Source organism: Tachyglossus aculeatus, chromosome 2, assembly GCF_015852505.1.
Source record: "Tachyglossus aculeatus isolate mTacAcu1 chromosome 2, mTacAcu1.pri, whole genome shotgun sequence".
Lineage (NCBI taxonomy): Eukaryota > Metazoa > Chordata > Mammalia > Monotremata > Tachyglossidae > Tachyglossus > Tachyglossus aculeatus.
Genome location: NC_052067.1, coordinates 55,588,922 through 55,601,166, shown reverse-complemented (window position 1 = coordinate 55,601,166; position 12,245 = coordinate 55,588,922). Strand labels below are relative to the sequence as shown.

General features: G+C 47.9%; 1 long non-coding RNA gene across 1 annotated transcript; it reads right to left on the bottom strand.

The window, feature by feature from the left end:
* Nucleotides 1–5,886: 5,886 nt before the first annotated feature.
* Nucleotides 5,887–10,539, bottom strand: LOC119940164. The gene is made up of 3 exons (XR_005454894.1): nucleotides 10,460–10,539; nucleotides 7,156–7,267; nucleotides 5,887–5,936 (listed from the first exon to the last, which is right to left on the bottom strand). It is a non-coding gene; the product is annotated as an uncharacterized LOC119940164 (long non-coding RNA).
* Between the last annotated feature and the right edge of the window lie 1,706 nt (nucleotides 10,540–12,245).

Here is a 12,245-nt window from a genome sequence, read left to right as displayed (position 1 = left end):
GGAGACCTGGATTCTAAGACTGACTCTGCCACTTCTCTGCCAGATGGTCTTGGGTGTGTTACACTCTCTATGCCTCTGTTTCCTCATCTGTAAAATGGGGATGTGACTCCTCTACTCCCTCCCCAGAAACCATGAGCTCACCTGGAACAGGAACTGTTTCCTATCTGATTGTCCTCTATTTTCTTTTAAATGGTATTAATTAAGTGCTTACTGTCGAAGGATCGGGATGTTTCGAAGGACTGTTTCTTCCAGTTACCGGGGGAAACGCCGACACCGGAGTCTCCGATTTTACACATGGTCTTTTTACTTCCGGACGCCCTTTTCTGGAGAAATGAGACAAATAAAAGAATAACTGTTTGGAAAGAAAGTGAAGGAAAGTAACAGTTCTCTCCATTCTAGGTTCTGTGGTTGTGCTCGCCCCAGCGTTCAGACCTCTGAACACAGTAGATGTTCAATAGCCATACTATTGATGGATTAAGCCAAAATTCCTGGGAGCCGTCCGCTCTGATAGCGTAAGATTTGGGAGAGAAATTTGATACTGTAGTGAGCCCCAAGTCGGACAGGAAATGTTTTAGACCCGATTGCCTACCACAGCATATAAAGCCTTAAAGTCCACAATTATTATCATAATATTAATCAACAGTACTACTACTACTACTACTACTAATACTGGTATTCGTTAAGCCCTTACTATGTGCGGAGCATTGTTCTTAGTGCTGGGGATGTTACAAGATAATCCGGGTGAACAGAGTCCCCGTCCCACAGGGGGCTCACAGTCTAAATCCCCATTTTACAGATGGGGTAACTGAGACACAGAGAGGGGAACTGACTTGCCCAACATCACACAGCAGACACGTGGCAGAGCCGGGATTAGAACCCGTGTTCCCCGACTCCCAGCCCCGTGCTCTTTCCACTAAGCTACGCTGCTTCTTAATACAAGTTGACCCTGCAGTTGGGAGGATCCCATCGCAGTTATGAAACCATTGGGTCCGAAAGGATGAATGTTTTCTTTACAGATATGAAATCACATTTTACCTGAAGGGATATTTTGACATCTGTCAAATGGCTTGAGTGTTTTTTTTCTTTAACTCTAGCAATGGAGTGATATTCTGAAAATGAAGGAAGCACTTAGATCTGCAAAACCAATTTCTCAGAAAATCATTAAAGAATCATTACTGATTTTAGTTCACAGCAGAATAGAAATAAAAGGCACGGCACTTCATAGTTGCCTCATCACTACATATAAAAAGTAAATGACCACATTAGAGACAAACCTCCCCTAATATGATGACAACCTCATTGCATTCTAGAAGCCACATGGCTTAGAGCCTGGTCCTGGGAGTCAGAAGCTCAGGGGATTCGAATCCCAGCTCTGCCACATGTCTGCTGTGTGTCCTTGGGCAAATTACTTCACTTCTCTGGGCCTCAGTTAATTCATCTGTAAAATGGGGATTAAGACTGTGAGCCCCAAGGGGGACAGAGACTGTGTCCAACTGATTTGCTTGTACCCACCCTGGGGCTTAGACCGGTGCCTGGTACACTTAACAAGCGCTTAACAAAATCTCAATTGTTATTTATTCATTCATTCCATTGTATTTATTGAGCACTTACGGTGGGCAAAGCACTGTACTAAGTGCTTGGGAGAGGACGACAGATCATCAAATTCCCCGCCCACACTGTGCTCTGAGTCTAGCTTCCGCTGCTCATCTAGCTGGAATTCCCATGTCTTCACGCCAAGGTCTCCAGAATTCTCTCCACCAAATGATCATTTCCCCTTTCAACTTGCTAATGTTACATGAAGATTAATGAAATCACGTCAATAAAACAAAAGGTAAATACAAGGATTTGATAGAATCTTTCCCCACACCACCAGTTCAATCAATCAAGCATTTTGGATCCACCGAGTGCTGAGGTAGAAACAGGATAATCAGGACAGACACAGTCTCTGTCCCATACGATGCTCACGGTCTATTTAAATTGCAGCATCCTCCTCATCATTTAGAACGGTACCCTGCTTGACTTCTCAAGTAGTCTAGCTCAGAAATCCTACCACGGAACTGAAACACAAAATATATTCCCGTGCTCCAGTACAACACTGTACTAAGCCTTTGGAAAGTAAAATTCAGCAATGAAGAGGGCTAATCCCTGCTCACAACGTGCTTACACGTTGTAAGAAGTGGGGGGAGACAGACATCAAAACAAATAAACAGGCATAAATATAAAAGAGTAGTATTATACATATATAATTTCCACCCAACCACTGGAGATTTCTGAGGAAGGGAGTGACATGCCCAGAGCATTTCTGTACAGAGACTATCTGGGCGGCAGAGTGAAGTATAGACTGAAGCGGGGAGAGACAGGAGGATGGGAGATCAGAGAGGAGGTTACCTCAGCATAACCAAGCTGTGAGTCCTAATCACACTTGTGGAATTAGGATCTTTTGAAGATCCTAACTCCAGAGCCAGGAGTAGAATCCAGGTCTCCAGCCTCTCGGGGCTGTTACTTTTCCCCTAGGCTACGGCAGCCCTCTCACGGGAAGGCTTCCTTCGTCCTATCTCAAGCAGAGGAGAAAGAAAGAAGGAAGGCGAAGAAGGAATTTGCAGACAGTGCAGCTTCTCCTTCCTCGCAGTTTCCCTCCCAAACTTCCCAACGCTGGCTTCTCCAGTAAGGACGGGTTTACAGGCAAAAATGCGACAGGTTGACTGCTATAGTCTGCCCCACACTTAACACCGGACCCTAGAGAGCCTCACAGCCATAAGTACTCGTGGGGACGGAGATACCCAGCGAGACTGCAGACTGAACAGAAATCTGTTTTCTGTACAATGCCTGCCTTCTCTGCTCCCTGATTCCCCAGCCATCCCCCCTGCTGACTGTCTCATCCTAAACCCCCCATGGTTCTGCCTCTCAGAAAAGGGGGATGGAGGTGGACACAGTTACAGTCACCACCTTACCGCTGACTCTGCATCTCTCCCCTTCCCCCTTTTCTCCCCAAGAGGAAGCCACCGGTCCCACAGAAACACATATTTGAAAGAAATCCAGAGCAGGAAGAAGGGAGTATTAAATAAAGCAGAGATGAAAACATTTCCTCTAGACAAGTAAAGCTTTTACCAATCATACTATCGAGTTGGCAATTTTCTATCCTGATTGGGAATTTGGCACATTTTTCTTAGACTTCCCCAAATTGTCCATTAGGCCTTGGAAACTGGTTGTACATTGTGTGAACTGACCTCCACGAACCCACACTTCAGTGGAACAGTTCTCCAGGTCGGGGCGATACACTGACCAGTGTCTGTAGAGAGAGTAATAGCTGGACGGTCTAAGCTTCATCGTCCCGTGCACTGCTGGGGGATGAGAGGGGAGAAAGAGAAGGACTCATAACTCACCACCAGGTTCGGCAAGAATCCTCATCTAGAACCGTGGAACTGATCTGGAGAGATGACGGGATTACCGATCCCGAGTCTCCCATCCTGCCCTCTGGAAAAAGCTGAGAACCGTGTGCGTTACCAGACAAAGCAGACTCAGGGCTGGGAGGAAGAAACCGGCAATATTGGAGCGGGAAGGAGATGGGTAAGGGGTTTTACACAGCCTAGTTGGAGCAAACACTAGTCTCCTCATCCCCTAAAACACTGACCCCAAAGCCAAGAGAGAGTGTATAAAAATAGATGCAGCCGACTGCTGCGATGTCCTATTAAGACTTGCCCAATATCCCCCTCGCCCCCAGATCCCCAATTCTGTTACTCCACGAACTCCAGTCCCCTCTAGACTGTAAGCTTATTGTGGGCAGGGAATGCATCTATCCTACTGTACTCTCCCAAGAGCTTAGTACAGCGCTCTGCCCACCAGAGGCACTCCGTCAATACGATTGACTGATCAAAGGGGCAGAACTGCATGCATGCTGGATAGAATTCAGTTTCTGGTACAATACCTGCCTTCCGCCCTGCCGGCCCACACCCCCGTTGACTTGACCTCAGACAAGAGTGTGCACAACTCTGCTTCTCAGAGAGAAATACGGCAGAGATACCGAGAGACACCGTGACCTCCTCCTGCCATTAGATGCCACAAGCTTCCACATTAAGCCCCAAAACGTCCCTTCTCTGGGGAATGAGGCTGGGAAGTGACCCTGCAGACAGGACTGCATCGTACTTTCCAAGCGCTTAGTACTATGCTCTGCACACGGTAAGCGCTCAATAAATACGACTGCATGAATGAATGGTAGACCTAGGGAGGCTTCACTCATCTACAGAATTAAAGGCCCTGGGTCTTCTCAGTCCCAGGCAGGTCAGACAAAACTAGCTTCCTGCACAAAGCCCAGGCCCCTGTCCTCCCACGAGTGGCAGCCCCCTCATCACTCTTCTTCCTCCCTATTATTCACACACACACCCAACCCAACCCACCCTTCTCTCTGGGATAGCAATGCAGCCCATTCAGGAAGGGGGAAAACCTGGGAGTTGACTTTGCCCACAGCCTAAGAGAGATGATCCTCGAGGCCGAGGAGAAGCACTGAGCAGCTGCTGCTCTGGACAGATGCCCCTGGAACCAGGAACCAGGAACCAGGGTCCGAGCACAGCAGCCTGGGCTGCCCCCTGGTGGCACTAATAGGGATTCGGGGCGGCTGCGCCTCTCTATCGCCGCCTTGTGGCAACAGGCGTTGGCCAGGGAGGTTGCCCTTTTCTCAATAATTTAGCCCCGTGGTAGTACTACCTATTGTTCTCTGAGGCTTCCCTACCATCACCGGTTGGCACTGACCATTTTTTACGGTGTTTCTGAAGCACTCACGATGGGCTGGGATAGAGAAGCTCACCCGTTTGGACAGAGTCCACGTTCCTAATGGGACTCACGAGTCTTAATCCCCATCTGAGAGACGATATATCTGATTCTCAGAGAGGTGAAGTGACTTACCCAGGGTCACCTCGCAGAAAAGTGGCCGACGCTGGATCGGGAGCCAGGTCCTTCCGGGATGTAGCCACCAGGCGGCGCTGCTTCTCTTCCAGATGGTGATTCTGGGCCTCCGCGCTTCTCTATCGCCACCTCGTGGCAGTTTGCTCCAACAGCGCCGGCTTCTCCGGCTCCTTTCTCCCGCCTCCCCCTGGCCTGGATCGCCCTCCCCGCTCCACATAGGCCAGACCGCCCCTCTCCAGGGCTTCAAAACAATATTAAGGTCGCAACTCCGCCAAGAGGCCTTCTCTGATTAAGCCCTCCTCCGCCCCCCGGCTTCTTCACCCTTCTGCATCCTCTACATGACCAGTGGACACTCCCTATTTCCCCTGCAGCACTTATATGCATATCTGTAAACTATGCATTTAGTGCACAGAAATGCAGGGGTTGTGAGCACAGAGGGGACAGTTAATAATAACGTTATTATTAATAATAATTAGTAGTAGTAATGTGGCATTTCTTTAGTACTTAAAATATACCAGGCACTGTACTAAGCGCTGGGGTAGGTACAAGAAAATTGCCTGGAACACAGTCTCTGTCCCAAATGGGGCTCACAGTCTCCATCCCCATTTTGCAGATGAGGCAACTGAGACAGAGGGAAGTGAAGTGACTTCCCCAAGGTCACACAGCAGACAAGCGGCCGAGCAGGGATTACAACACAGGTCCTTCTGACTTCCGGGCCCAGGCTCTCTCCAACAGGCCACGTTGCTTAGCACTTAAATGCCACACTAATAATAATAACACGGCTTCAGCTACAACATCAACACGAATGAATCCCAAATCCATCTCTCCAACAATATGCCATGTGAGAGTGGGAAAAGCGTTTTCTTTCAGGACAGTATCATTGAATCATCCATTACACTTATACTCAACTATTTCCCCTCTCTGCCATTTATATTAATGTCTGTCTCCCCCTCGAGACGTGGTGGGCAGCTCGTGTCTTTCAACTTTGACGCACTGGATGTCTAACAGCAGACCAGAGAGTAGTGGGCAAAGTGGAGCTGGGAAGAGAAGCCAGACGTCCAAACTTCCAGCACTCATTCCTTCTACCAAGCAGATGCTCTACAAACTTTAAAAATCAGGCTGATTATCATCAGTAATTCTCAGGGCTTTCTCTGCTCTAGGCACTAGGGCTGAAGCAAGGCTTTCAGATTGGATAGTCAGTGTCTCACATGGAGCTCACAGTCAAAGGAAGGGGAAAAGTTATATTGACACATTTTACAGGTGAGGAAATCAATCAATCGTATTTATTCAGCGCTTACTGTGTGCAGAGCACTGTACTAAGTGTTTGGGAAGTACAAGTTGGCAACATATAGAGACAGTCCCTACCCAACAGTGAGCTCACAGTTTAAAAGGGGGAGACGGAAACTGAGGCCCGGAGAAGTTAAATGCCTAGCTCAAATTGAAACAGCAGGCCATTGACAGAGCTGGGACTATCAATCAATCAATGGCATTCACTGAGTATTTATTATGTGCAGAGCACTGTACTAATAAGCACTTGGGAGTGTACAATACGACAGAACTGGATACACGTCCTGCCCATAACGAGCTTTACAGGGCTAGAACCCAGGTTCATTTTTGTTTGTTTAGTGGTACTCGTTACGCCCTTTCTGTGTGTCAAACGCTGTTCTATGCGCTGTGGCCGATATAGTCAATTAGGTTGGACATAGACCCTGGCCCTCATGGGGCTCACAGTCCAAGGGGGAGGGATAACAGGAGAAGTGAGGCACGGAGAAGTTAATTGGCTTGCCCAAGGTCACGCAGCAAGCAGCCGGCAGAGCCGGGATTGGAACCCAGGTCCTCCGACTCCCAGGCCCGTGTTATTTCCATGAGGCCACGCTGCTTCTCTAATGCTCCCGATCTGGAGCGATAGATTGACTGATCAATCGCAGACTCCTGTTCTTTCCCCTCAGCTTCACCTCCACAATGCCAACTGACCCCTGAGTCTGGAGGCCCCTTCTGGCCCCCCATGCCAGGGGAGAGCCAGGCCCAGCCAGCCCCGGGCCGGTCCAGGGAGGCACAGTCAGCTCCTGTGGCTGGCTGCTATTGGACTCCCCTCGGCCCCAATGCGAGCCCTGAGGAACTCGGGCCTGGTAAGCCAATCCCTAGTCCGCAGGGGCGTTTGGTCAAGCCAGGAACTTTTTTCTGGTTTACTTCCTTGTGGTATTTGTTAAGCGCTCAGTAGGTGACGTTCATTTAAATTCCAAAGTTCACACTCACCTCGTCTTTTCCACTTGAGCACGTTCCCTACGACTCCATGAGGTTAGGGGGTCTTCATGCTGCCTTCTGACCTGTTCCCTTGATGGAAAGTCTTTCCTTTTGAAGACCAAAGCTAATAATGGTAATGATAATAATATTTTGTTCAGTCACAGTATAATAATAGCACTGGTTAAACACTTACATAATAATAGTCATAACGGTAGGATTTGTTAAACACTTACTATGTGCCAAACACTGAACTAAGCAAGAGGGGTAGATATCAGATAAACAGGTGGAACATAGACCCCGTCCCACCTATTCTAAGTGGGAGGAAGTAGGATTTGATCATCATATTACAGATGAGAAAGTGGCCCAGAGAAGTGAAGTGTTTGGTTTTGTGGTCTGTCTCCCCCTTCTAGACCGTGAGCCCGTTGTCGGGTAGGGACCGTCTCTATATGTTGCCGACTTGTACTTCCCGAGTGCTTAGTACAGTGCTCTGCACACAGTAAGTGCTCAATAAATACGATTGAATGAATGAAGGAATGACTAGCCCAAGAAAGATCGCACAGCAGATGAATGACAGAGTCTCCATTAGAACTCTGGTCCTTTGACTCCCAAGCCCCGGCTCTTTCCACTAGACCCCACTGCTACTAAAGACCCTCAAGGCAAGGGCCTTGAGTGACCCAGCCAAAGGGTTCCCGGGGCGCTTCTCTCCATTCTTATGATGAAGCTTTGACGCGAATGGGGTTCCCTGATCGTGGGGTGAGCACGTGTTCTAACTGCAGTAGCAGCCACCCGAGCGGAGGCCGGGAGTCCAACCCCCGGCCTGCGCTCACCTTCTTCCGACAAGCCGGTTTTCCAAACGTCGGAAATGACCGAGGCCCGGCCGCTCGGTCACGACGACAAACCGCTCTCGTGAGGAGGCAGGTGACAGAACCGATGCCCCCCGCGCCCGCAAACAGAAGCACCTCAAAGACTACAGAAAAATTCTGGGGGATGGGACGAGGAGGGCAAAGAGAAAGGAAGGCAGCAAACCAGAGATCTCTCAACCGCTTATCCAAATTTCCCAGCTTCGTACCTTAGGCCAGGGCTGTCTTCGATGTAGCCCAGAAAGGAGGGGAGCAGGAGAACATGATTTGAAAAATTTCCTTCCTACAATATTCGTTTTCAAGGGCCGGGCTAAAGCCCAGAGTTTATTCGGTCCCATCTAAAATAAAGGAGGCTCACCATGACAATGCTTAGTTATGAATAGCCACTTATAGTCCTACTTGCTCAGTGAACTATGCACTTCTTAACAAACTCCGCTGTTCAGTAGGGGAAAGGGTCTGAAAACAGATATCTTTTTCTTGCTGAACTATTCACTGTCCCCAAAGACTAATTAATACATGGATAAGAAAAAAATGTCTCTCCCCTTCAACTTATAAAGATTTATAATTATTCGATTATCAGACGGGTCTACAGTGTGCTGTATTAACTTATAACCTTCTCTCCCAAAGACAAGAGACCTCACAGAGTTGCATAAGTCAAGGAGGGACGTGGTTTAGAAGACTCCACCGAGGGGTCAGTCGCCGGAGTCTATGAGCCGGTACCACCTAGTGCGGGTAGGAGGGTGATTCCATTGGGACAGTGACTACTGGGCAGTGCCTGGGGGGGCGGGAACCTGGGTTCTAACCCCAGCTCGGCTGCTGGCCTGCTGGGGGACTTTGCTCACGTCACTCAATTTTTCTGAGCCTCAGTGTCCACATCTGCAAAACGGGGGTTCCCTACCTGTTGCCTTAACCCTTCAACTGAGACCCACGTGGGATAGGGACTGAGACTGACCTGATCAGCTGGTATTCACCCCAGAACTTAGTACATTGCTGGGCACATATAGTAAGCCCTTCAATAGCACAATAGTTATTACCATCATGCTTGGGCTGATGAAACTCTCACCAACGTAACATACCCGACGGGACACAAGTTGACAGAGGCCCGCCCAGGTTCTTTTGAGCTCAGTACGGTGCTTTGCACACAGTGAGCACTCAATAAACAGGATTGAGTGAATGAATGAGGGAGGGTGGCTGGAGTAGGGCGGTCTTATGGTCAGGGCCCTCTAGCCGGAGGAGAGTTGATTCTCCCTAGTAATAAGGATCGATATATTAGTTAAGTATTCACTGCCCAGCACAAAACTAATTGCTGTGGTAGGTACAAAATAATCAGGCCAGACACGGTCCCTGTCCCACGTGGGACTCACTCTTGAAGTCAGAAGGACAACAGATACTACATCCACATTCTACCGATGAGGAAACTGAGGCCTAAAGAAATGATCAATTTTTTTTATGGTACTTGTTAAGCACTTACCAAGTGCCAGGTACCAAACTAAGCACTGGGGTAGATACAGCCAGGTTGGATGCAGTCCATAGTCTTAATCTCCATGTTACAGATTAGGTCATTGAGGCCCAGACAAGTGACTTCTCAGGGTTACCGCTCAGTCAAGCGGGAGAGCTTGGATTACAACCCAGGTCCCTTAGACTACCCTATAATGATTCTTTCTCCTGTTTCATGGATGGAGGAACGCGTTATAAGATAAATAGTTTCCCATGATGATGAATATAATGATCAGGAAAATAATAATGATTCGTGCCCGGGGCTGTCTGGTCAAAACATAACATCCTTGAAAACAGACTTTCTAAACGCCCTCAACAGTTTAGTTACTCATCCACAGGAGGCAAAGGTCAAGAAGCCATGGGGCATTTGAGCAAGGCATAGTGGATAGAGTAAGGGTGTGGGAGCCGGCGGTCATGGGTTCTAATCCCGGCTCAGCCATTTGTCTGCTGTCTGACCTTGTTAAGCCACTTCACTTCTCTGTGCCTCAGTTACCTCATCTGTAAAATGGGGATTGAGACTGTGAGCCCCACGCTGGACTGGGACCCTGTCCAACGCGATCTGCTTGTATCCAATCCCAGCGCTTCAAACAGTGACTGAAAGATAGTAAGCGCTTACAAAATACCATAATAATCATTATTATTATTTGCCCAAATAACGTGCTAGGGAGACAAAACTGGACGCAGGAGGATCTGGTAGCAGAGGAGAGTGGGGTGGTCTAGCAGAAAGATCCCAGTCCCGAGAGTCGGGAGACCTGGATTCTAAGACTGACTCTGCCAATTCTCTGCCAGATGGTCTTGGGTGAGTTCCACTCTCTATGCCTCTGTTTCCTCATCTGTAAAATGGGGATGTGACTCCTCTACTCCCTCCCCAGAAACCGTGAGCCCACATGGGACAGGGACTGTTTCCTATCTGATTGGCCTCCATTTTTTTTTTTAAATGGTATTTATTAAGTGCTTACTGTGGAGGGATCGGGACGTTTCGAAGGACCGTTTCTTCCAGTTACGGGGGGGAAATGCCGACACCGGAGTCTCCGATTTTACACACGGTCTTTTCACCTCCGGACGCCCTTTCCTGGAGAAATGAGACAAATAAAACAATAACTGTTTGGAAAGAAAGTTAAGGAAAGCAACAGTTCTCTCCATTCTAGGTTCTGTGCTTGTGCTCGCCCCAGCGTTCAGACCTCTGAACACAGTAGATGTTCAATAGCCATACTATTGATGGATTAAGCCATAATTCCTGGGAGCCGTCCGCTCTGATAGGGTTAGATTTGGGAGAGAAATTGGATACTGTAGTGAGCCCCTAGTCGGACAGGAAATGTTTTAGACCCGATTGCTTACCACAGCATATAGAGTCTTAAAGTCCACAATTATTATCATAATATTAATCAACAGTACTACTACTGCTACTAATAGTGGTATTCGTTAAGCCCTTACTATGTGCCGAGCATTGCTCTTAGTGCTGGGGTAGTTACAAGATAATCAGGGTGAACAGAGTCCCAGTCCCACAGGGGGCTCACAGTCTTAATCCCCATTTTACAGATGAGGTAACTGAGACACAGAGAAGGGAACTGACTTGCCCAACGTCACACAGCAGACACGTGGCAGAGCCGGGATTAGAACCCGTGTTCCCCGACTCCCAGCCCCGTGCTCTTTCCACCATGCAACGCTGCTTCTTAATACAAGTTGACACTGCAGTTGGGAGGGTCCCATCGCGGTTATGAAAACACTTGGCCCTAAAGGATGAATGTTTCTTTACAGATATGAAATCACATTTTACCTGAGGGGATATTTCGACATATGTCAAATGGCTTGAGTGTTTTTTTCCTTTAACTCTAGCAATGGAGTGATATTCTTAAAATGAGGGAAGCACTTAGATCTGCAAAACCAATTTCTCAGTAAATCATTACAGAATCACTACTGATTTTAGTTCACAGCAGAATAGAAATAAAAGGCACAGCACTTCATAGTTGCCTCATCACTACATATAAAAAGTAAATGACCACATTAGAGACAAACCTCCCCTAATATGATGACAACATCATTGCATTCCAGAAGCCACATGGCTTAGAGCACGGGCTTGGGAGTCAGAAGGTCAGGGGGTTTGAATCCCAGCTCTGCCACATGTCGGCTGTGTGTCCTTGGGCAAATTACTTCACTTCTCTGGGCCTCAGTTAATTCATCTGTAAAATGGGGATTAAGACTGTGAGCCCCAATGGGGACAGAGACTGTGTCCAACTGATTTGCTTGTATCCACCCCGGGGCTTAGACCAGTGCCTGGTACACTTAACAAGCACTTAGCAAAATCTCAATTGTTATTTATTCATTCATTCCATTGCATTTATTGAGCACTTACCATGGGCAAAGGACTGTACTAAGTGCTTGGGAGAGGACGACAGATCATCAAATTCCCCGCCCACACTGTGCTCTGAGTCTAGCTTCCGCTGCTCATCTAGCTGGAATTCCCATGTCTTCACGCCAAGGTCTCCAGAATTCTCTCCACCAAACGATCATTTCCCCTTTCAACTTGCTAATGTTACATGAAGATTAATGAAATCACGTCAATAAAACAAAAGGTAAATACAAGGATTTGATAGAATCTTTCCCCACAGCACCAGTTCAATCAATCAAGCATTTTGGATCCACCGAGTGCTGAGGTAGAAGCAGGATAATCAGGACAGACACAGTCTCTGTCCCATACGATGCTCACGGTCTATTTAAATTGCAGCATCCTCCTCATCATTTAGA